Source organism: Pelodiscus sinensis, chromosome 6 (assembly GCF_052426305.1).
Source record: "Pelodiscus sinensis isolate ZL-2025 chromosome 6, ASM5242630v1, whole genome shotgun sequence".
In the NCBI taxonomy this organism is placed as follows: Eukaryota; Metazoa; Chordata; order Testudines; family Trionychidae; genus Pelodiscus; species Pelodiscus sinensis.
The window spans coordinates 24,500,702-24,522,546 of record NC_143057.1 but is presented as its reverse complement, the minus strand read 5'-3'; the positions used below and the strand labels follow the sequence as shown (position 1 = coordinate 24,522,546).

General features: G+C 38.7%; 1 long non-coding RNA gene across 3 annotated transcripts in view; it reads right to left on the bottom strand.

Annotated features, from left to right (window-relative positions):
- LOC142829819 (uncharacterized) overlaps positions 1-21,845 on the bottom strand; it is a 195,494-nt gene that overhangs the window by 93,684 nt on the left and 79,965 nt on the right. The window lies entirely within an intron of this gene.

Below are 21,845 nucleotides of genomic sequence, written 5' to 3'. Positions count from 1 at the left end.
AACCCCAACTGTACGTATAATATGATGGGGGCTATTTTAGCTACAACTAATCAGGAAAGAGATCTTGGAGTCATCGTGGATAGTTCTCTTGGAACCATACACACAGTGTGCAGCAGTAGTCAAAAAAGCAACAGGATATTAGGAATCATTAAAAAAGGGATAGAGAACAAGATGCTCTTATTTGAATCCATGTTACGGCCACATCTTGAATACTGTGTACAGATGTGGTCTCATCTCAAAAAAAATAGAAGAATATTAGAAGAGCAACTAAAATGCTTAGGGGTTTGGAACGGGTCCCATATGAGGAGAGATTAAAAGGACTAGGACTTTTCAGCTTGGAAAAGAGGAGACTAAGGGGAGATATGACAGTGGTCTATAAAATCATGAGTGGTGTGGAGAAAGTGAATAAGGAAAAGTTATTTACTTGTTCCCATAATATAAGAACTAGGGGCCACCAAATGAAATTAATGGGCAGCAGGTTTAAAACAAATAAAAAGAAGTTCTTCTTCACACAGCACATAGTCAATCTGTGGAACTCCTTGCCTGAGAAGGTTGTGAAGGGTAGGACTATAACAGCGTTTAAGAGAGAACTAGATAAATTAATGGAGGTTAAGTCCATAAATGGTTATTAGCCAGCATGGGTAAGGAATGGTGTCCCTAGCCTCTGTCAGGGAGTGGACATCGATGGCAGGATTACTTAATCATTACCTGTTCTGTTCACTCCCTCTGAGACACCTGGCATTGGCCATTGTTGGCAGACAGGATATTGGGCTGGATGGACCTTTGGTCTGACCCAGTATGGCCGTTCTTATAGTCTTATTTTAGACCTTCACTCCTAAAGTTTAAAGGTTTAATTTTATTGTGTATTTAAAGTGAAATCTTTGAAATCCCACATGTTATTTTATTGTGTCAGTCTAATCAAGTCACACTCATTTGAATGAGTGAGATTCGAAAAATGTGGAGTGCTACAATATTTTCCCGTTGATCTATGCAGTGAATCTTTATGGCTCTATGAAAAGGATTCCAAAAGTAAGATGAGAAAGCTTACTTCAAATAAGTGAGTCTGGATAATCATGTATATGTTGTTCAGGTGCTTAGAGGACAGTAGTTTGAAGCAAAGTGGGTGATGCACTTAGAGTTTTGCATGGATTTTCCCATGGGATTCCAAGCCTTCTCTCCAAGATAGGAAAAGTTTGGATAAGGAGAAAAAAAATTGATTATCGAGAAGAAACCAAGATAAACTAACCCCCTTGAGCTTTAAGACACAAGCCAATGCTGAGGAAGACACTAAGCAGTCAGACTCTGGGAAAGCTCACTGTCACTTAATAAATCAGGGTAAGTCTACACTAGCTCTGTAGTTCAAGCTAGGTAGGCAAATGAGGGCAACCGGAGTTGCAAATGAAGCCCAGGATTTAAATATCCCAGGCTTCATTTGAATGTTCCCGGGTGCCACCATTTTTAAATCCCCCTTAGTCCGAACTCCGTGCCCATGGCTACACGCGGCATGGAGTAGGTAGTTCGAATTAGGATCTCTAATTCGAACTACTGGTACACCTCGTTCCACGGGCACGGAGTTCAGACTACGGGAGATTTAAAAATGGCGGCGCCCAGGAACATGCAAATGAAGCCCAGGATATTTAAATCCCAGGCTTCATTGGCAACTCTGGTTGCCCTCATTTGCCTACCTACCTCGAACTACCGAGCTAGTGTAGACAGACCCTCAATGCTTTCCAAAGCTCCCCAGAACACAGGTGGAGTGCAGCTCTTAAAAGGTGGAAGCATACACTCTCCTTCATGGCAGACCAGCTCTACTGGTTGCTAAACAGAAGTGAACCCTGGCCCATTATTCTCCCTAACCCCTTTGCAGTGGTTAAGGTGACAGAGTGCTGCAGTAAGCAGTCACTGCACTCAAGAGAATACAAGGACTACAACTGGGTCTGGCCGCTGTGTGGCTTGTAAGGGTAGAATAACCACTTGGTGCTACTGGAGTCAAAACAATTCACTACACAATTTAATCTAAATTTGAACCAGTATTTTTATTACAGTATTTTCAAGGTGCCTCATGACTGAAAATAAGAGTTGTCCTCTCTAAACCTCTTCTTACTGTTTTTCTCTTCCACAGCCAGGAGAGGGAGATGTTGGCATTTGTTTTGTTATCCCAATTGACTTCATTGTTCTTTGCCACTTAATTAATTCAATGTTTGAAATCAAACCACTGTTTAAAATGTAGTGGTATTACTATACAAAGGTAGACACAAACTTGGAAAAGAATTTCCATTAAAACTTTCTATGCAATTGCAAATTTCTAGTATATTTGTGGAAGGAGCTTTTTTTTGAAAGTCCAGGAAGCAGACATGTTGTCACTTATAACTAAAACTTCTCAGAAATGGATTCATGCTTTTCCATTGGATTCATGGACACATTTTAAACTGAACACAAATCAAAGATTTATTTTATTTTATAGGAAGAAAGGATTTGACATAAAGCAGCTTTTACTTAGTTCAAGAATGAAATACACTCTTTTTTGTTTGTTTGTTTTTTGGTGGATACAAAGATACAGTTAAAAATTAGCCAAGCCTATCTGGTTAGCATTTCCCTGTCCAAAAGGAAACAAACCTTTGGTCAGTTTCTCAGCTCATGTAAATCAGTGAAATTAAGGGAAATCAAAAAGAAGCAATGGTCATTTATGCCACTTAAGAATCTGATTTTGTACCTATCATCTTTCATTGCTATTGACTAGAAATCTAGATTAGATATAGTTTTCAATTTTTTACATGAATATAATGCTAATGCTAACGTTAATGCTATTTCTTTTTAGCTCCTTAAAAAGAACCAAATCAAATGTTAAACTTGGTTTGAGACCTCAAATTGAAATGGAGTTGCTTCTGATGTTACTTAACCTAGATTTACACTGGTTTTAAATTCACTGAAGTTGAGTGAGATCAGAACAAGGTTCATATACTCTAAACCCAAAGCTCTAAATCACATAGACCTAGTGCTATTCCTAAAGGGGCAGAGAAGCCGTGTGTTGATAACTCCTGTTTCTCTGTAGATCTGCTTATCAGTCTGTTAACCTCAGTTAAGGTTGAACATGGAGAGAACAAACACACAATCTGGGATTATTATGCTTCCAGAGCTGGAAACTACATTTGAAGGAACCAATTCTTTTTTAATTGCCTACCCTTAGATCCTTAAAAATGGATTTCCTTCAGTTGTAAAAGAGCTGAATGGTCAAAAGCTTTCTTCCTGTCACCGCTGCCATTAAAAAGTCATTATCTGAAAAGTACAACTATTAGATGAGGGATTCAGACACTATATATAGACACTGCCAGATATGCCTAATAGAGCACAGATAGTTAAAAAACCCTGATCACGGGAATCCCACCTATTCAAGCTCAAGCTATTTGCCACACTCACAAGTGGGCAACACCATTTCTTTTGTGCCATAGGGCAGTACTTCTGTATACTTGTGAAACTCTAAATTGTATTATGTTACTCAAAAGTCACTTATTTCATAGAGGTATAAAATTAGCCCAATTTTATTCCCATCTATATTAATGATAAACTGGAGCAATTCAACTAAAAAGTCAATGGAGTTACTTCAAGTTTACAGGAGCATAACCAAGGTCAGTGTTTGATCTAGTATGTCTACTTACTAACAGGTTTTGATAGAGGGAGGTAAGTTTCTATATTGGACAATACCAAACCTCCGCTCTACATCACAGTGTATTGAAGGTAAAGTGACACAAACACTGACATTTGAAAAGGAACACAAGTTGTTTTGGGACAGTGGTTTTCACATTAGAAGCAAGCAGCTTCAGCATGGAGTGGGGAGAATAGAAAAGAAACAGCTGTTCTGGAAGAGTTCGTTCATGGCGTTCCTGAATTGAATTATATTTTGAAAGGAAAAATGTTAAATATATGACTTAGGGGTGGGAATTAGCTTCATGTGGAGCATTAATTTTAACCAAAGCTTCAGATTTAATATCGCTTTTGAATAATAATACAAAATTAAATTTAAATTGTAAATAGTGTCCAGATTTTAGTTGTTTCCTGGCTCAAATTCTTTAGCACATATGCCATTAGCATAAGCTTATGCCAGTCTGCCTACTCTGGGTAATTCTGCATGCAAATAGTTTAGTGCCTATGTTGAGGTGCTAGAACATGTTTAGTACACTTGAAAATATTTGCATTGCAAAAGGAGAGCTAGTCTCCTGAGGAAAATCAAGTTGATATTTTGTTTTAGGACACTACTCTGAGCATTGTGTGGCACTGGTCTATGGAACAGGACATTCACAGTAAAGCTTGTATTTTTAATTGACCTTTATAAAATGCATCATGGTTTTCCAAATTCATAAGCTTTTGGAAAATCCTTTGGTTGTCACTCACTACGTGCTCTGCTACTTTTGAATCTTTCCTTTGATCACGTCATCTCCTTCTGAGACACTTCCTTATGAACATATTTAGCGGTGATTGCAACACTTAGTAAGTTCTCAGAGGACAGACAGGTGCTGTTTCTTCTTTCCAATCAGATAATGGAATGAACAATTTGAATAGCTGGTATAGTTTGGGCTTCTGGAAGTCTCTCTCTCTCTGGACTTGTTAGAGACTCAACACATAGCCACTTCCATACTTCCCTAATATTGTCTCTCACAAACCTGCTAGGGGGCAAGTGGAGGTGGTACAGAGTCAATGGAGCTTTATTTGTGATTGCTATAGAGTTCCCCTTTGCACAAGTGCTATTCATGGAGAAGGACTTGCATCTGTGCTATGGCCCCTTTGCAGCAGAATAACTATAAATCTGCCCCAAATCTTTGCAGCCTCATCATCTTGTATAGGATTCCACGGGATTTAAAAGACTAATACTAATAAATAATAATAATAATAATAATAATAATAATACAAACAGCCCACTCCCTAATCTTTTGAATAATTTATAATCAGTTTCTATCATACATTTTTCTTCTCATTTTATTTACACACTAAGCATTTAACTATAGACAACCAATTGCAGTTTAATGTACCTTTCAATCTAGACATCAATTTTTTTCTTATATGTTTAGAGATTTAATTATAATACAAGTGGCTGCACTTCCCACCTAAGCAATGCACATTGGCCCAAGTGAAGGCTGCTCTGTTGCACTGGCATAAATATGCCACTAAAGCAGGACACCTTAGTGGATAGCCTTGCGGCAGCACCTACAACTTCAGGAGACATTTGCGATCGGGAAGGGCGGAGGGGGACAGAAGGAGAGGTGTCTAGCCACATGATTATTGACCCTAGCAGTGGTCAGTAGAGCCACTGACAAAGAGTACAAGACAGCAGCATTCAAGGAGCATCCTGCCCCTTATTTCCTTGTGCATCTGAAGATTATCTGATGTAGTTAAATATTGTATTTTGGAACTAGTCGATTAGTGATCACATTTAACATTCTGAATGCCTCTTTTATTAATGTCTTCCCAGTGTAAGAGGAAATAATTATGTGGCAATCTACCTACAAGCCTGTGGACTATCAACATACTTAAAAGTTTTCCTAATATCTAATCTACACCAGTGATACTCTGACTGAGGCTCTTGAAACGCAAGTGGCTCTTTAATGCGTCTCCTGTGGCCCTTTGCTGCACATATTAAAGCACTTTGTGATTTAATTATTGAATAAACTCATTAACCAGTCAGAATGCTTTTACTATGTTATTATCCAATTATATTAAATTATTATTATATTAATATAGTATATAATCAACATAGCATATATTGATTATATTATACATAATGTTCGTTATATATTATATTAATATATGTTTTTATTACTTACATTAATTGATAAAATATTACTCAATCATTTTGTTGTAAGAATAATAAGAACATAAGAACGGCCGTACTGGGTCAGACCAAAGGTCCATCTAGCCCAGTATCCTGTCTGCCGACAGTGGCCAGCACCAGGTGCCCCAGAGAGAGTGGACCGAAGACAATGATCAAGCGATTTGTCTCCTGCCATCCCTCTCCAGCCTCTGACAAACAGAGGCCAAGGACACCATTTTATCCCCTGGCTAATAGCCTTTTATGGACCTAACCTCCATGAATTTATCCAGCTTCTCTTTAAACTCTATTATAGTCCTAGCCTTCACAGCCTCCTCTGGCAAGGAGTTCCACAGGTTGACTACAAGCTGTGTGAAGAAGAACTTCCTTTTATTAGTTTAAACCTGCTACCCATTAATTTCATTTGGTGTCCTCTAGTTCTTCTATTATGGGAACTAATAAATAACTTGTCTTTATCAGCCCTCTCCACACCACTCATGATTTTATAGACCTCTATCATATCCCCCCTCAGTCTCCTCTTTTCTAAACTGAAGAGTCCCAGTCGCTTTAACCTCTCCTCATATGGGACCCGTTCCAAACCCCTAATCATTTTAGTTGCCCTTTTCTGAACCCTTTCCAAGGCCAAAATATCTTTTTTGAGGTGAGGAGACCACATCTGTACACAGTATTCAAGATGTGGGCGTACCATAGTTTTATACAGGGGCAGTAAGATATTCTGGGTCTTATTTTCTATCCCTTTCCTAATAATTCCTAGCATCCTATTTGCCTTTTTGACCGCCGCTGCACTCTATAAATAGTAACTGATGCAATTCACACTACTGTGGCTGTTTTGGGTAACAATGAGTGCTAATTTGGCTCCTGAGCAACTGAGATCGGACTATCATTGATCTATATGCATAAAATCTGTGCACATACGTGCTGCACAGGGTAACGTGTATATGAACAGTTGTTTTCATTTACAGCTTAATTGCTAATTCAGATTCTTTGTTGAATTTATGTCCAGGACAGATAATGGCAACGACACCAACTTAAAACTTTTTTAAAATTCAATTATACGAATTTGCCCTATACAAGACTTTCTTTGGTCATTCAATGCTCTTATTGATCCCCAGACCAAATTAAAACATTTATTAATCTTCAGCACTTTGTAATTCTTCAAAAGGCTGCAAAATTATTCTTTAAAAAACCTCAGGCACAGAACTAACACCGAATAGCATCTCCTTAAACTTAAAGCCTCCAAATAAAGTCTTATAAAATGTAACTCATTTTGTCAAAAAGCATCCTGTATCTAAAATTGTAAATACTTAGAGATCTGCTGGTACTTCATCAACTTTCACTGATAATGCTCACATCTTTGTTTTGATATAAATTCCTAAGACTTATTATTTGCATGACCATAGAAATCAGAATGTAGACTTCAGGCTTTAGAATACAGTCCACACTGGGCATGCTCAGAGGCCATTTGTCCTATGCTGGCAAGATCTTAAGTTACCCGGCAAGAGCTCTAGAATGATACAACAGGGACGCTGGAATTAAAGAACACTTCTTCTCAGGAAGCACTCTTCTCCTCATAGCACCATTTAATAGAGTACAGTATAATTATTTTTTATGTTAATGACCATTTATTTTATACTAGGAGACATTTCCAATTGTCAGTAGCTATAGCTTTTTGTTTGCGTTTATACTGCAATGTAAAACGGTGGTAGAAAGTGTCAGAGGGATGCTGGAGTTTTTAAACTTTGGTATTTTAGGGGCCTTTTTGGCACTTAGGGAGAAGGCATGAGAGTTAGGTTGGGTTTTCAAGGGGCAGTTGTGAAATCGGGCTGTGGTAATGCTTTTCCAGTTACTGCTCTCTTTTGATGGGATATGCAAGCAAAGCAGCTCTTAAACCTTTCCTTAACTACAAACAGCCAGACACACTGATTTAGCTTGCGGGAATAACATTTCTGATAAATAGGCAGTAAAACAATCAACACTGTTGACATTTAATTTGTCATTATTAAGATTTTAAATCACAACTCTGAAAAGAATAATGGGACCAGTTCAAAATTCTCTCCGAACTATTGGTTTGGGCTGTCTGCAAATGGAGGTGGCATTACTGCAACAGTTCACATGCCGTTCATATTTTTAAAAACTTTCTTTACCATCATAAAGACAAGAATCAATTAAAGAATTAAAGCGGATCTTCCAGAGCACATTTACTCAACAACAACAACAACAACAACAAATCCCCCATCCCCTGGCAACTTCAAATATGCATGAATATGAGCAGGTGCATAATGACCTCACAGGCCTTGGTATTAACGCATTTATTAGCATAATTACCATGGAAGTATCATTACCTCATCATTAGTATATTCAGCTCCATACTCATACCTATCCATCCTTACAGCAAGGTGCCAGGCTAACAACAAAGACTGATATGTTATAGCAGTTGCTTATTTGGGAGCCCTCAAATGCCCTCTCTGATTTGCTGGAAACCAGCTGGTTTAGAATCTGAACCCACTCCAAATAAAAGGCAGTTCTGATATATTCCATCAGCTATTTGGTTCACGGATGTAGTACCTAAGATTAGGGTTAATCAAAAGATGATATAAGTATAAGCCTGAGAGTCAGGAATTCCTAGGATCCCATTCTAGCTCTGACACTGGCATCTCTTTTGCTTTGGGCAAGTCACTTAAGCGCTTTACCTAAATTGTCCCATCTGTAAATTGGAAATAAAATGACCTGCTTTATAGACTGTGGTGAGAATTAATTCATTCATCTTTGCATAGCTCTTTGAAGGTTAAAAACTGTTGCATAAGTGCTACAATTATTGCTGTTTGTGTGAGAAAGCAAGAACTAGAGACACAATAGAGAGTTTTATATACCTATTTCTATCCAGGATTTGAAAAATGGAGACCATTCAGCATACATTACAATCCTTTCCCTCAAAAAGTGACAAAACAAGAAGACGGAGAACCCTTTCTCCTCTCTGGCCCCCCATCACAATCTCTATCCATTCTGGCAGTGAGTATTCAGTGAAATAGGCTGGATAGTCACACAAAGCAGCAGATAAACTGAAATGTCCATTTTAGTAAATCAAATTGCAGACTTCTCCGCCTGCACATCTCTCATCTGCTGATAAGTGATGCCAGATGGAATTGTAATAACTCCCATTGTTGTGGAATGGCTCTATTACATTTGGGAAAGCACAATTCAAGAGAATTGCTCGTGGAAGGTGCCTATGTTGGCTTAAAACTATTGTCTACGTTCTAGGGCTTTCTGCAATATTTTATCGTTTTGTCTCTGCCGTGGCTAACCATGTGCCTGGTGTAGGATTCTTTTTCAATGGGTAGTCAGTGACAGGTACTCTACAAGGACCAAAAGGAACTCATTATAAACAGAGCACAGTAAGGAAGGTCTGATTTAGTGTGTTTGTGAAACGCCTGTCTGTTAGCAATTGACTTCCTTTTAAAAAACAGAAACAGGGGGCCTCTGCTGCCTGAGGGATGCTGGCACATCAATCTATCCCTTAGGTAAGTAAATAAAGCAATAAACTAAAGAATAAATCAGTTTTGAATTCCACAAGCAAAAACTTGATACATAAATTACCAGACTGAAGTGACTCATGAACAGTTTGGAGGTTGCAGTGTGTTTCCAAAGGACTGGGGGAGAACAGCAGCACTTATTGTGAAACATTCATCTTTCTTTGATCCCCCAAATCCTTCCTAACTTTCCCTCATTCACACTCTATTGGGGAGGGAAGGAAACCCTGCAGCACATTTCCTCTAGCACAGAGGGTGGGCAAAACAGCTGCATCCACAGCTGATGCACACTGTTAACGTCCTGTGCTTGCTCCACTAACTCAAAAGCACACACTAAGCCCCCGGATGGCACACAGCACTGCACTTGGAGCAAAGCACTGAGCTTGCCTGGTGCTGCAGCATTCAGTGTCTTTGCCAGCAGACACAATAGGCATATGAAATTGGGCCTCATGAATAATTCATCCCTGTGGTTGGACAAAACAAAGAAACGATACTTTTGCTGGTTGATAGCTGTGTGGTGGTATTTATTAACATAGCCCAATTTGGCATTAGAATTGTTGTGTTTCTGTGGATTAGTACATTCATTGAAATGTTTTAGAGGTCAATATTACATTATAAATTTAAGGTTTCCAAAATGAACCATCTGATGGGGCAAGGGGAGGAGAAAGGGAGGGGAGGAAGGCAGACAACACAAAAGACTTAAAAAGCAGGCCCCACGATTTTAAAAGATACTGAGCATCCTCAACTTCCATTCACTGCTACCAGAATTAAGGCCACTCAGCCCCTCCGAGGATGTATAGAGCAATGCACTACTTATTTAGCATCATAAGACACTTCTCAGCGAGGTGATGTATTTTAATTGTAGGCAACTGGCATCCTTTCCAGGATGCTTACTAACAAAGTGGCATTACTGTTGATTAGAAAACAATGATGAATTGAACAGTACTCTAAAGTGCAATTTTTTATTTGCATTTAAATATTACTGGAGTTGATACTTTTGTGAATTGGACCCTAAATTGTTTTAGTGACACTTAAATACCCACTAATTTAACACCAGTTAAATTGGCAATAAAAACACCCCCAACTGTGTTAAGCTGTCATCCTATTTATGTAAAATAGCTTTGAATCTTAATACTAACTACACAAAACAATGCCACTAGGATAAAATTGATGATGCATGTGCATAGCTTTCTCTCCCCCTTCCCCGACCCCGATATACTATGAAGGTACCTAGCCAAGTTTTATTAAGTATTATTTTAAAATATGTTCGCATAGTTACTTCCCTGAAAACAAGCACTGAGCTCTTTCTCCCACTGACTTCAAAATAAGTCTTCAGAGGCAACATTTTCCAGCTCACCCTGTCCTCTGCCAAATTTTAATTATTTTCTCTTTTCTATCTTGTAGTTATGTACCTTCTTCAGTAATCTGTCAGTAGAGCAGCTTCTAGCAGAATGACCTTTCATATCAACATTTTAAGTTAACCACGAATTGTTTCATGTTCGGAAGGTGAAAGATTTAGTGGTTAAAACAAGTGACCTGGAATAAGAATTCCTGGATTCTAGTCCCATCTCTGCAGATAAACTATTGTGTGATTTTAGTAAACTAAGGGTGCGTCTACACTGCATCATTATTTCAAAATAACGCTAGTTATTCTGAAGTAACAGTGTGAGCGTCTACACAGTAATGCCATTATTTCAAAATAATATCAAAATAACAGAGGACTTATTCCAACTTCTGTAAACCTCATTCCACGAGAAATAACTCCTCTTCCAAAATAGCTTTTTCCAAATAGCTGCAGTGTGGACGCTCCACTGCTGCTATGTCGAAATAGCTCCTCACCACAGCCATTCTAAGTAATTTCTCCCCAATGCTTCCTGGGGCTCCAAATTGAAATACTACATCCACATTAGGGGAGCTTGCCTCGGGCTAATTTTGAGGATTCCCTGTAGTGTGGATGTTCTAAATAATCTATTTCAGAATATATCTTCCAGAATAGCTTATTCCGAAGTAAGTGTGCAGTGTAGACGTACCCATAGTCAGCTTTCTTGTGCCTCTGTTTGCCCATCTGGAAAATGATAGTTACCTAGAGTGCATGGCAGGCATGCCATCGAAAAATTGCAAGTAGAGATGTTCCCAAACCAAAGCTTTGTATCGGACCATCATAAATTTTGATGAATTAGCATCCAAATCTAAACTTTGTGGACCCTGTAAGAGGCTGAATGAAAGTCCCCTATGTGATCCACCCTGAACTGTGATAAAGTCTGGATATAGATGCAGATATGCATTTTGTAGCTGAAACCTATATCTATTATTAATTCTTGTGAAATACTTAAAGATCTTTGGAGGAAAGGATTGAAGGTGTTAAAAGAAACATATGCACTACATTACAAATGCAACTGTTAATCATTAATAATATTTATGATTAGCCCTCTAAACTGATGCATTTGCACTGGGACGCTGGTTTTGATGCTCCTATAACACAACATCAGCATCTAAAGAGAGCTCATCCATTGCATCTTTGGTTAAAGCAGGATTCTTTGTTACTCTCTTACGAGTCTGCAGGTAACATTTCAGGTCAATGAACACACTTGGTTGTTGATATTCTTTATCTCAAGGCAGTGGTCTGACTTCTGTCAAGTTGCTTTTTAAGGTGGGGAATTAAAGAATGAACAGCTCTGAATGAATTCCCACTTTGACTACAAGACTTAAGGCATCAATGACTGATGTTGATATGGCTCTGCTGTAGCAGATTTGTAGACACATTTTGATGATCAGAAAGAACATAAGTAGTGACACAGCCCTGGGAATTCTTCAATATAGAGAGAGCGTGAGTACACCACACATGACTAAATCTCAGTTTCTCTCGCTAAACCCCCACCCCCACCCCCCAAACCTTAACCTCTCCTAATAGAAGCCAGTAGAGGTTGCTAGTGTATAGGCAGCTATGTCCTTCCTATGGAAGAATAGCTCTCTTTTTACTTTGTGTTACATGCATGTTTTGCCCATCAACTTGAGAACAGAAAAGTTCTGGAAGCTGATGTGATTTCTGTCCTTAACCTATGGCATCAGTAGGTTGGCCCATTGACACTGTCAGGTTGGTAAACTGCAAACTTCATCTGCATATTATTACTCTCTACCTTTTGCATGAGTGTTAATCCATTGGGTTTACTGAATCTTGGAATGGTGCTTTAGGAAAATAAAAAAAGACAGCAAAGCACCATAGTATTGACTCACAAAGCAAATCACCATTAAAAGGGATTCCTTTCCCCTTCAAATAAAGTCGTCAGCATGAACAGTCCCACATTCAGGAATATTCTGACTGTAATAGAAAGCATGGATGAAGTTTAAAAATGGTGGTTAGGAGACAGATTTAATGTTAAATTTCCAGGAGGTTGTTAGATACAATAGTATCTAAAGCAATTATTTTAGAAAGTAGAATAGTGAGATTTCACTCTCTCAAGATATCAGCATGGACATTTTGAAATTCAACTGAAGCCCATTCCTGGAAGGGGGCCTCCTAGCTCTGGGGGTACTTCTAGAATTGATTTCACTTTTGAAAGAAGATATGCAAATTATGCGGTAATTGGCATATCTTCTTCTGATCGCTTTTCGAAAGAGTTGTTTTTAAAAAAAGCAAGCAGTTTAGATGCGGTTCTTTAAAAAAAAGGGGGAGGGGAGGGAGAATCCGAAAGAACCTTCTTCCTCAAATTTGAGGTTTATGGGTTCTTTCCAAAAATGATGGTTGTTTTTTTCCCCAAAAGAACTGCATTTAAAACTGTTTGCTTCCCCTCCCCCCCAAAAAGAAAAAAAAGCTTTAAAAAACAAATAATCAGAAGATGATATGCAAAATACTGACAAATTTGCATATCTCCTTTTGAAAGTGAAAGCAAATCTAGACATACCCTGGGATTCCTGTTGTAAGGAGCAGTCAGCATTTTCAAGGGATGTTTGGATAATGTCACTTTGCATTGATCCCCCTTTTTCACAGTGCTATATCAGTAGAATGGCTCACTTTTAGTGTAGAGGATACCAGAGGAGATTTATTAGTAATAACCTATTTGGTAAAATTAGATTTTGCCACTTACTCTCTCTCAACCACTTTCTCTGAGAAAAAATATCCTAGCAATTAAACACCACATATAGTTCCAAGACACCATACAAATACTTCCATGTTCTAAACTTCAACCAAAAAAATATTTTAATAAGTAGAATCAATAAACTCTAATTGGGATGTAAACCAGTCTTGTATCAGATAGAAATCTATAGGCTTACTTCTGCACACCCACAAGCACAAAAGTAATTTTCACTTGACTGTGTATAAGTTACTATGCTTAATATTATTTTGATTAATTGTGATTAATAGATTTTATTCTTAGCCTCTGTCCCTGTATCTAGAACAGTAAATATGAATCTTTTTTCAGTGAATGCCTGTATAGATTGAATTGTTTTTAGACACCAAGGCCAAAGCAAAGGATTAATTTCTTACTTGCCAGTTTTACTTCTCAAAGCTCTACCATACCACAATCAAAAAACCAAAATAACCCCACATTGTTTAAAAAAAAAATAAAGTAATTTTTACATTCTTGGTTTTGCTGGCAATTCTATGTGCTCATGGCCATATTTTTTTATTTCCATAGATGTATTCCATTGAATACCATGGATAATATTCAGAAAAACAGAAGACAAGATAAACGTGTTGCAGATATGCATGTAAGATAGGCCAAATTCATCTCAGCTATAATTCTGCTGACTGTTAATTCCACTTATATCAATGCAGAATACAGGTAAGGAATTAATTTGGTGCCAGAAATTCTAAATTTGTTATGAAAAATGCATAATTGGCTGAAAAATCTGTTCTTCTATGTGCTGTTACCCAATATTATACTGGTTTTCATTGGGAAGACCAGCATTTCTCAAATTGGAGGTCATCATCCTGATCCAAAAAGGGAGTTGTGGAGGTTGGTGATCGGAGCTTTGAAGCACTATCACCCTTCTGCACTGCCTTCAGAGCTGGGCTCCAGGTCAGCAGCAGCTGTTCCCCAGCCACCAGCTCTGAAGGCAGTTCCTCAACCAGAAGCAGCACAGAAATAAGGGTAACAGCACTGCAAACTCCCTCCTTCCTCTCTCCCTGCCCCCAATAACTTTGTGATCCTCTTGTCTCCTTTTTGGATCAGGACAATTACAACTCTGTGAAATTTCAGATTTAAATATCTGAAATCAAGAAATTTACAATTTTTTTAAATCCTATGACTTTGAAATTTACCAAAATGGGCTGTGAATTTGGTAGGCTCTTTGTGAAAGAATACCGCATACAAAGAAGCAGCTTTAGTCACTGGGCAGAAGACCTGGAATGGTTTGCATTCACAGTATTCAGAGAAAGGTCTCACCACCAGTTTACGTGTGATGTTAGTAAGTAGATTAAGGGACACACTCTAGACCTTTATACACCATAAAGAAAGTCAAGTAGTCAAATGGACAATGTCTCTAATAACATCACCATTATAAATGAGTTCTGTAGTCTGCCATCTCTCTCCCAACACCTACAAGCTAGGATTTTGACCACATTCTCTTTCAGGAGCATGGGGTATGAGAACAGCATGAGCCGTTCTTAAAGCAGATAAGGATTTGCAGTATAAAAAGTGAAGGAAGGAAAGTTTCTAGCACTCCTATTATCCAGCAACCATTATCAGTGAATTTTCCATTTCTGGTTAATGGTTTTTTTTAATCATTTTTTTAAACACGACTCCATCCTGCTGGAGCTACATATATTAGCCAATGACATATAGTAGTGGAATCTTGAAGGAAGATCTGTCACCTCAGACATACATAAAACCAAAGCTTGTGGGTGGGTGGTCAAAGGAGTATGGAAGAGGATTTTTTTTCTTTACTTTCCTTGGGAGAACATTGTAAAGAGGGAGTGAGACTTTCCTTGGAGAGGTCATGATAAATTGTTGGCCAGCCAGAGGCAGAGGGGAAAATAAGTGCCATAAAAGACATACCTTGTACCTAAGAGTATCTCTATACATTTCAATAAAAGACTGACGCATGGCCATGTCTGACTCCAGATCAGATGGGGGCAGGCTCGTAGGGCTAAAAATTGCAGTGTACACATTCAGGCTTGGACTGGAGCCCAAACTTTGAAACTATGGGGAAGGGGAGGAATTCAGAATTTGGACTCTGTCTCAAGCCAGGGTCCGAATCAGTTGACCCAGGCTCAGAAACTTGGTGCCATGGGTTGTTTTGTTTTCAGTTGCAGTATAGACATACCCTAAGGTACTATTGAAAGTAGTTTTGGGGGGAAGGTGCGGGGAACACATTGCTAAAGAAACTTTCTATTGCTCTCCCATTACTTCAGACTTCCTTAATGTCTCCTTATTGGTTATCTATATTACAGTAGCATTCAGAGGCTTTAAGGGAGACTAGCCCCCACTCTAATGGGCATAGTACAAAGGAAAAAAGACATGGTCCCTGCTCTGAAGAATATTGTTATCTGCTCATAATGCTTTTATCCCATTGCCGAGCCACAATAGAATTATCACAACACAAGAGACATTACAGCAGGAACTCTATGCTCTAAAATGAAGTGGTTGAAAATGCTTTTCTCGGTGTACTTTCTCCACTGCACTGGGGTATGTTGATCCAGGCCTTTTTGGCAAGATCTGAGAAGATGATCTTGTTTTGAAAGTTGAAAATTCCCTCATCAATAGCATAATGTAATGACTGTGTGTTAGAAGGGCCATGTATTTTTATTAACCAATTGAATCTTCAAAGCAAAAAACACACTGTCTGTGATATTTAAACTATAAGGCAACTCTTAATATTTCATTTACTTCAACAGAATTTAGTAGGGATACTATTGTGCAAATATATTGCAAAGTATATATAATTCTAGATCCATAGCCATGCACACAAACCAGTGACAAGTTATCTGTTAATCCAATGGTGCTAGAAATGGGAGTACAATTAGTGTTGGACAGAGCAGATTCCCAGGAGGAAACACGGCACTAAATAGCTAGCTCTGGAAAAGCCCTGACATACATAAGGGACATGAAAACACGTGAAAAAGCTGGTTTTGATAACTTTTGAGAGAGATACCTTTTTATTGTTGGCACAGCATTAACCAGTCCAACAACAACACCATCACACTGGGAGGGGATGATCTGGAAGATGCAGAGCAGTTTATCTATTTGGGGAGCATTATGGGCAGAGACAGAGGAACAGACAAGGATATCACTGCTAGGATAGGGAAAGCAACTGTGCATTCAAGACTCTTTGTTCCATATGGAGCTCACAAATAATATCTGTGAAGATGAAACTGAGGATCTTCAACACAAATGGGAAGAGTGTGCTCTTGAATGGATGCAAGACCTGGCATCCTAAAAAGTCTTCAAATCACAAGCTACATTCATAAACAGATGCCTGCGGTACATCTTTCACATCAAATGGCAAAACTTTGTCACAAATGAGGAGCTTTGGAACAGAGCAGGACAAGAACCACTTGACATTCAAATGAAGAGAAGAAAGTGGGGATGGCTAGGCCACACTCTCAGAAAACCATCATCCAGCATAGTCCATCAAGCTCTCACATGGAACCCGCAAGGAAAATGTAAAAGAGGAAGACCTCAGACAACATGGAGAAGATCTACTGACATTGAAGGACAACAACTGGGGTACTTCTAGAGTGCACTTGAAGTTTTGTCTCAAGACAGAGTGAAGTGGAGGAGACTTGTAGATGACCTATGCTCCACTCAGAGTACAAGGGTTTAATAATAATAATAATAATAAGGATGACGACTCTGGTGAGGTATCCGTCCAAAAAAAAGTGACAGCTGCCTGATTTAGAGAGAGGCTATTCCACATAGCACATTCCAAAAAATTATACTAATATTTTTCTCTGTCTGAATAGTTGGATTCACAGCACTAAGGCAAGCCAGATATCCATGGGGACGGATATGAAAAAAAAAAAGAGGATTAACTTAAACATCTAAAGAGTCCTAATATTGCTCTTCTGTAAAATACACTGCGTTAAAAGAAAGGTTTGGCACAGTAAAATAGTGCTATTAGCCCTCATTTGTATAATTCATAGGAAAGAGGATGTGGGTAAATATGACTACCCCAAATGTTTGCTAGTAAAGAGCATCAGCATGCAAGAAAGAGGATACCGTCTTTCCAAAAGTGACAAATATTCATATTCCCTAAGGCTAAGTAAAACCTGAAACTGAAGAAAACTGAGCAAGGTTCAGTGCTATTAAGAAACATGTGTACAGCAGCAAATGTTACGGGCACCCCTGGAGGCAGCTCCATTGGTATCAGCACTGGAACTGGTCTAAAAACAAGTCTGAAAACAGTTTCAAAATGTTGATGTTATTTCCATTTCAGAAGGTTCAAAATGGAAGGATTTTCCTCATACTTTATATTTTTAATCAAATCTAAGCTTTTAGAAATTATATATTTTTTCCAAACACAAGACATTATATCCAAGGCAGTTTGTTCCTTACACACACCTCCACCCTTCCCCCCTTATTTCCCATTCTGTAACAATGCAAAAACAACTTTCCAATTTCAGAAAAATTCCAGTTGGGCAGAATTATGCAGGTTCATTTTTTCATGCTGTCATTCTGAAATGTTCCAAAACTTCTCAAATTTTGAAAAAAAAAATCAGAGTGGAAAAAAGAAAATAGGGGAAAAAAAAGTGAGGTTGCATATACTCATCTTTGTGGTGACTCACTACATAGATCTCTCCATGGAGAAAATGAATCTGCCTAGTCCTCCTTTACAGGCTCTCTGCAGTTCTTATGCACTTGCTCTGATGACCACGGCTTTTAAGTCTTATGTGCACTCATGTAGGGTGTCCCAGGATTTCCCTCATGAGCTTTACTGGACCTTCTCACTGGATAAGTGCACACGCCCACCCCCCCCCCCCCAACAGGAAATATGTAAGAACTGATTGAGTACTCTCTACACCAGTGGTCTCCAACCTTTTTAAGTAGAAGATCACTATTTAAATTTAAGTCAATCCAGGATCTACCTCAGACCCAAATACCCTTGCCCCACACCTCCTTCCCCACCCCTTCTTCAAAGCTCAGCCCCACCTTGCCCCTTCTCCAAGGCTCTGCCCTGATCACTCTGAAGATGGGGTACAGGGGTGGGAGGAGGGGGGGACACTGACATTAGTGGCCTCCCTTTTCTGCCTCCCCACCCTGCACAGCAAGCAGCAGGCTCCAAGGCAGAGGGCAGGTGCAGCACAGCGGGGGGAAGGAGGGCGAGACAGGGCAGCTGAAGTGCTGGTACTTGATACTCTTCCAGCCAAACCACCCAGGATTCCCTGTTAAAGACTTCATGGTCTACCAGTAGACCACTGCTGTACACAATCTGACCTGTTGTAGGCATTACAGGAGGCAAGTCTAATTCTGAATTTTAATACTCAGACTTTGATATGTGTATTTATTGTTTAATTGGAATAGAACTGAAAGCAGTCTTTTGAAATACCTATTATTATAAATAATTAGTAGCAGCAGATAGGGAATGACTATGATTCCCTACCCACTTTCTATACACAGATTGGTGTATTCACAAGGTAGTGGCAAAGAATCTGCACGTTTAACACAGACTCCTTCAGAAGTAGTCTGTGGGTTTGTTTTTTTGTTTTAAATGGACAGGATTAAAGTGTTCAAAGGAAGTTTCTTTTCTAGGGAGCAGACTTCAGATCACTAGGGTAAACTCCTAGACCTGCATGCTTTCTGACTTCACAGCTTCAGAAATCAAGAGTCACTGTGCTGATTTCTGGCCTTCTGTAATGTTTGGATCTCAAGCTTGAATACTCCACTACGAAATTATAACAAAAGTCTCACATAATCAAGTTGGTCTTACTTCATGCTAGGGCACAACATTATGGGTGAGGGAAAACAAAGCAGAGATAGCGGAACTGGGTTTGAAAAAGTGTCTTCATTGCCTTTCTTCACTTACTTTTACATTTCTCTTGGTTCTGTGGCATCCCCGCTTCTCTCTCTTCTTCTCACTCCAACATTTCATTGGCTACTGTGAATTTAAAGTCTTATTCACCTAGGATTCCCTCTCATAAGTTTCAATGGGAATGTGCCTGGAAGGAATGCTGGCCAACCCAACATATAGCCTATCTATTGTATGGCTACTCTGCGCTCCTTCTACACAACTGACTGTGCCTGCACACAGTGCAGCTTTGGATAAGGAATGGAATTCAGGATTTTGTTTTTAATAAATCAATGTAGAGAAGTATATAGAAATTAAGGGCCAAATTCTGGATTTATCTATAGACTATCCAGTGACTTCAATAAGATTTCAGGGAATGATAAACTAGTGTAGGATTTGTAAAGTTGCAAATATAGCTGGTTCGTATAGCCGGTTAGAGTGTCACCGATCTGTTAGTTCTAGTATCTGCTGAAATTTTCATTTTTAAAAACAATGAGAAAAGTTACTTGGCACACTAATCCTTCTGTGTTAAATGCTGCATTTTTCTGATCTCTGGCTGTGTTGGGGGGACATGAGATTTTTTTCAAGGGCACGTCTAGAGCCTTTGATCCCAAAACAATCTTGTACCATAATAATCCACTTGGATTTTATTCTGTCATGCCACCTTCTGTACTTTCTAGTTCAGAAACCCTAAATATGAAGAATTTACTCTGCTCAAGGCCGACCCTTCCTCCTATAGATATCAATGGGAGTTTTCCCATTGAAATGAATAGGAGCAGGAGTTGTTAAATATTGGCGCATAGAGTATATAAGAAGTATACCATATTGTTTTCTGTCCATTGATTTCACCCATCTGTGCTAAAGACCCAATCCTCCTCCACTGTAACGTAAGCATTGTAGGGGAAAATTCCTACTGATTGCTATGAAAGCAGAATCAGGCCCCAAAAGCACTGTCCCTACACAAAGGCTACGTCTACACTGGCCCCTTTTCCGAAAGGGGCATGCTAATTTTAAACTCAGAATAGGGAAATCCACGGGGGATTTAAATATCCCCCGTGGGATTTAAATAAAGATGTCCACCGCTTTTTTCCGGCTTGTAGATAAGAGAATAGGCATAAGAAGTATGAATAAGAGATCCTCCGGAATAGGGCTTTATTCCGGAGGATTGGGCCAGTCTAGACGCTTTTTTCCGGCTTATCTACAAGCCAGAAAAAAGCGGCGGACATCTTTATTTAAATCCTGCGGGGGATATTTAAATCCCCCGCGGATTTCCTTATTCTGAAGTTTAAAATTAGCATTCCCCTTTCGGAAAAGGGGCCAGTGTAGACGTAGCCTTAATCTTTTTAAAAGGAAAGCACAGAAGGTTTTATGTAAAGAACCCATAACTGGTGGCATGTGAAATCCAAGTAGATTATTGTGCTATAGTGTTTCTGCTTTGGTAGCTGGGGATGTGCCATATTATGGGATAGAAAAAAAATCTTCTAATGCTAACAGGTCATTTATATGAAAAGACCGATTACTAGTATAGTTATCAAACTTCAGCTGGTTTTCAAAGCAATTCATCCTGGCAAAGTTAAATAGAAGAGTACCCCTCCTCTGACTGCCTAAGCATCCATCCCCCAGAGAGATATGAACTATGCATAACAATGCTTAAAATCAGCATGACATTTACATTACATATTAAGTGGTTTATTATTTATTTCAAGATTTTAATTGGCATAATATATTAACAGCATTCTTGCAACAATTCCACTTCAGGGCTTTTCCCTCTTTTCCCCCATCCCAAATACAAATGAATAAATAAAACCAACCAGAATTACGCTGTAACCTTTAGCACAAATGAACTGTTAAAAAAAACTGCTTCAAAAACTATCCACATATTAGAATCAATTCCACTTTATTGGAATCAGACATTTTTGCCTGATGTTTTACATAACCTGTTATGAGCTTTTACCAAAAGGAAAAAAAGAAAAAAAAAAACCTTCCTCCTAAAGAGCGTCTTATTGTTCCATTTTTGTTGCTATTTAGAGTAAAAAGCTCATTAAAATATTATGAAGCACACAACATAATTATATGGCAGCATTTGCCAATGAATAACATCTGCAGTAATGTGTATGTGTATTTATATTGCAGTAAACTTGAACCCGCTCATTTATTTTTTCTGCTTTGCCTCTGTTTTAAAATTCTTTGCCCCAAGTAAAGCACTAGGCAATTGTATAAACCACGCGGGCTACAGTGCAGCCATTGTTGCTGAGTTGTATCTGCTGGCCAGTGCCAAATGTTGTTATTCCATCATTAGACTGTAGTTCATGCCAGGGTAAACTATACTGTGTTAGATGTCTGCAAAGTGTTATTTGCTCTTTTTTATTATTCATATTATTATTTTAAACTTATCTATATTGAGGTTGTGTGCACACGCATGCGTATTTACTGTCTGTGTACTGTATCCCATAGAGACTGCCTTTTTGAAAATCTGCAGACACACTCACTATTCTCTGTCCATCCCCTTACAATAACAAAAAAACTGAGCCTCTCTTGTAACAAAAAGA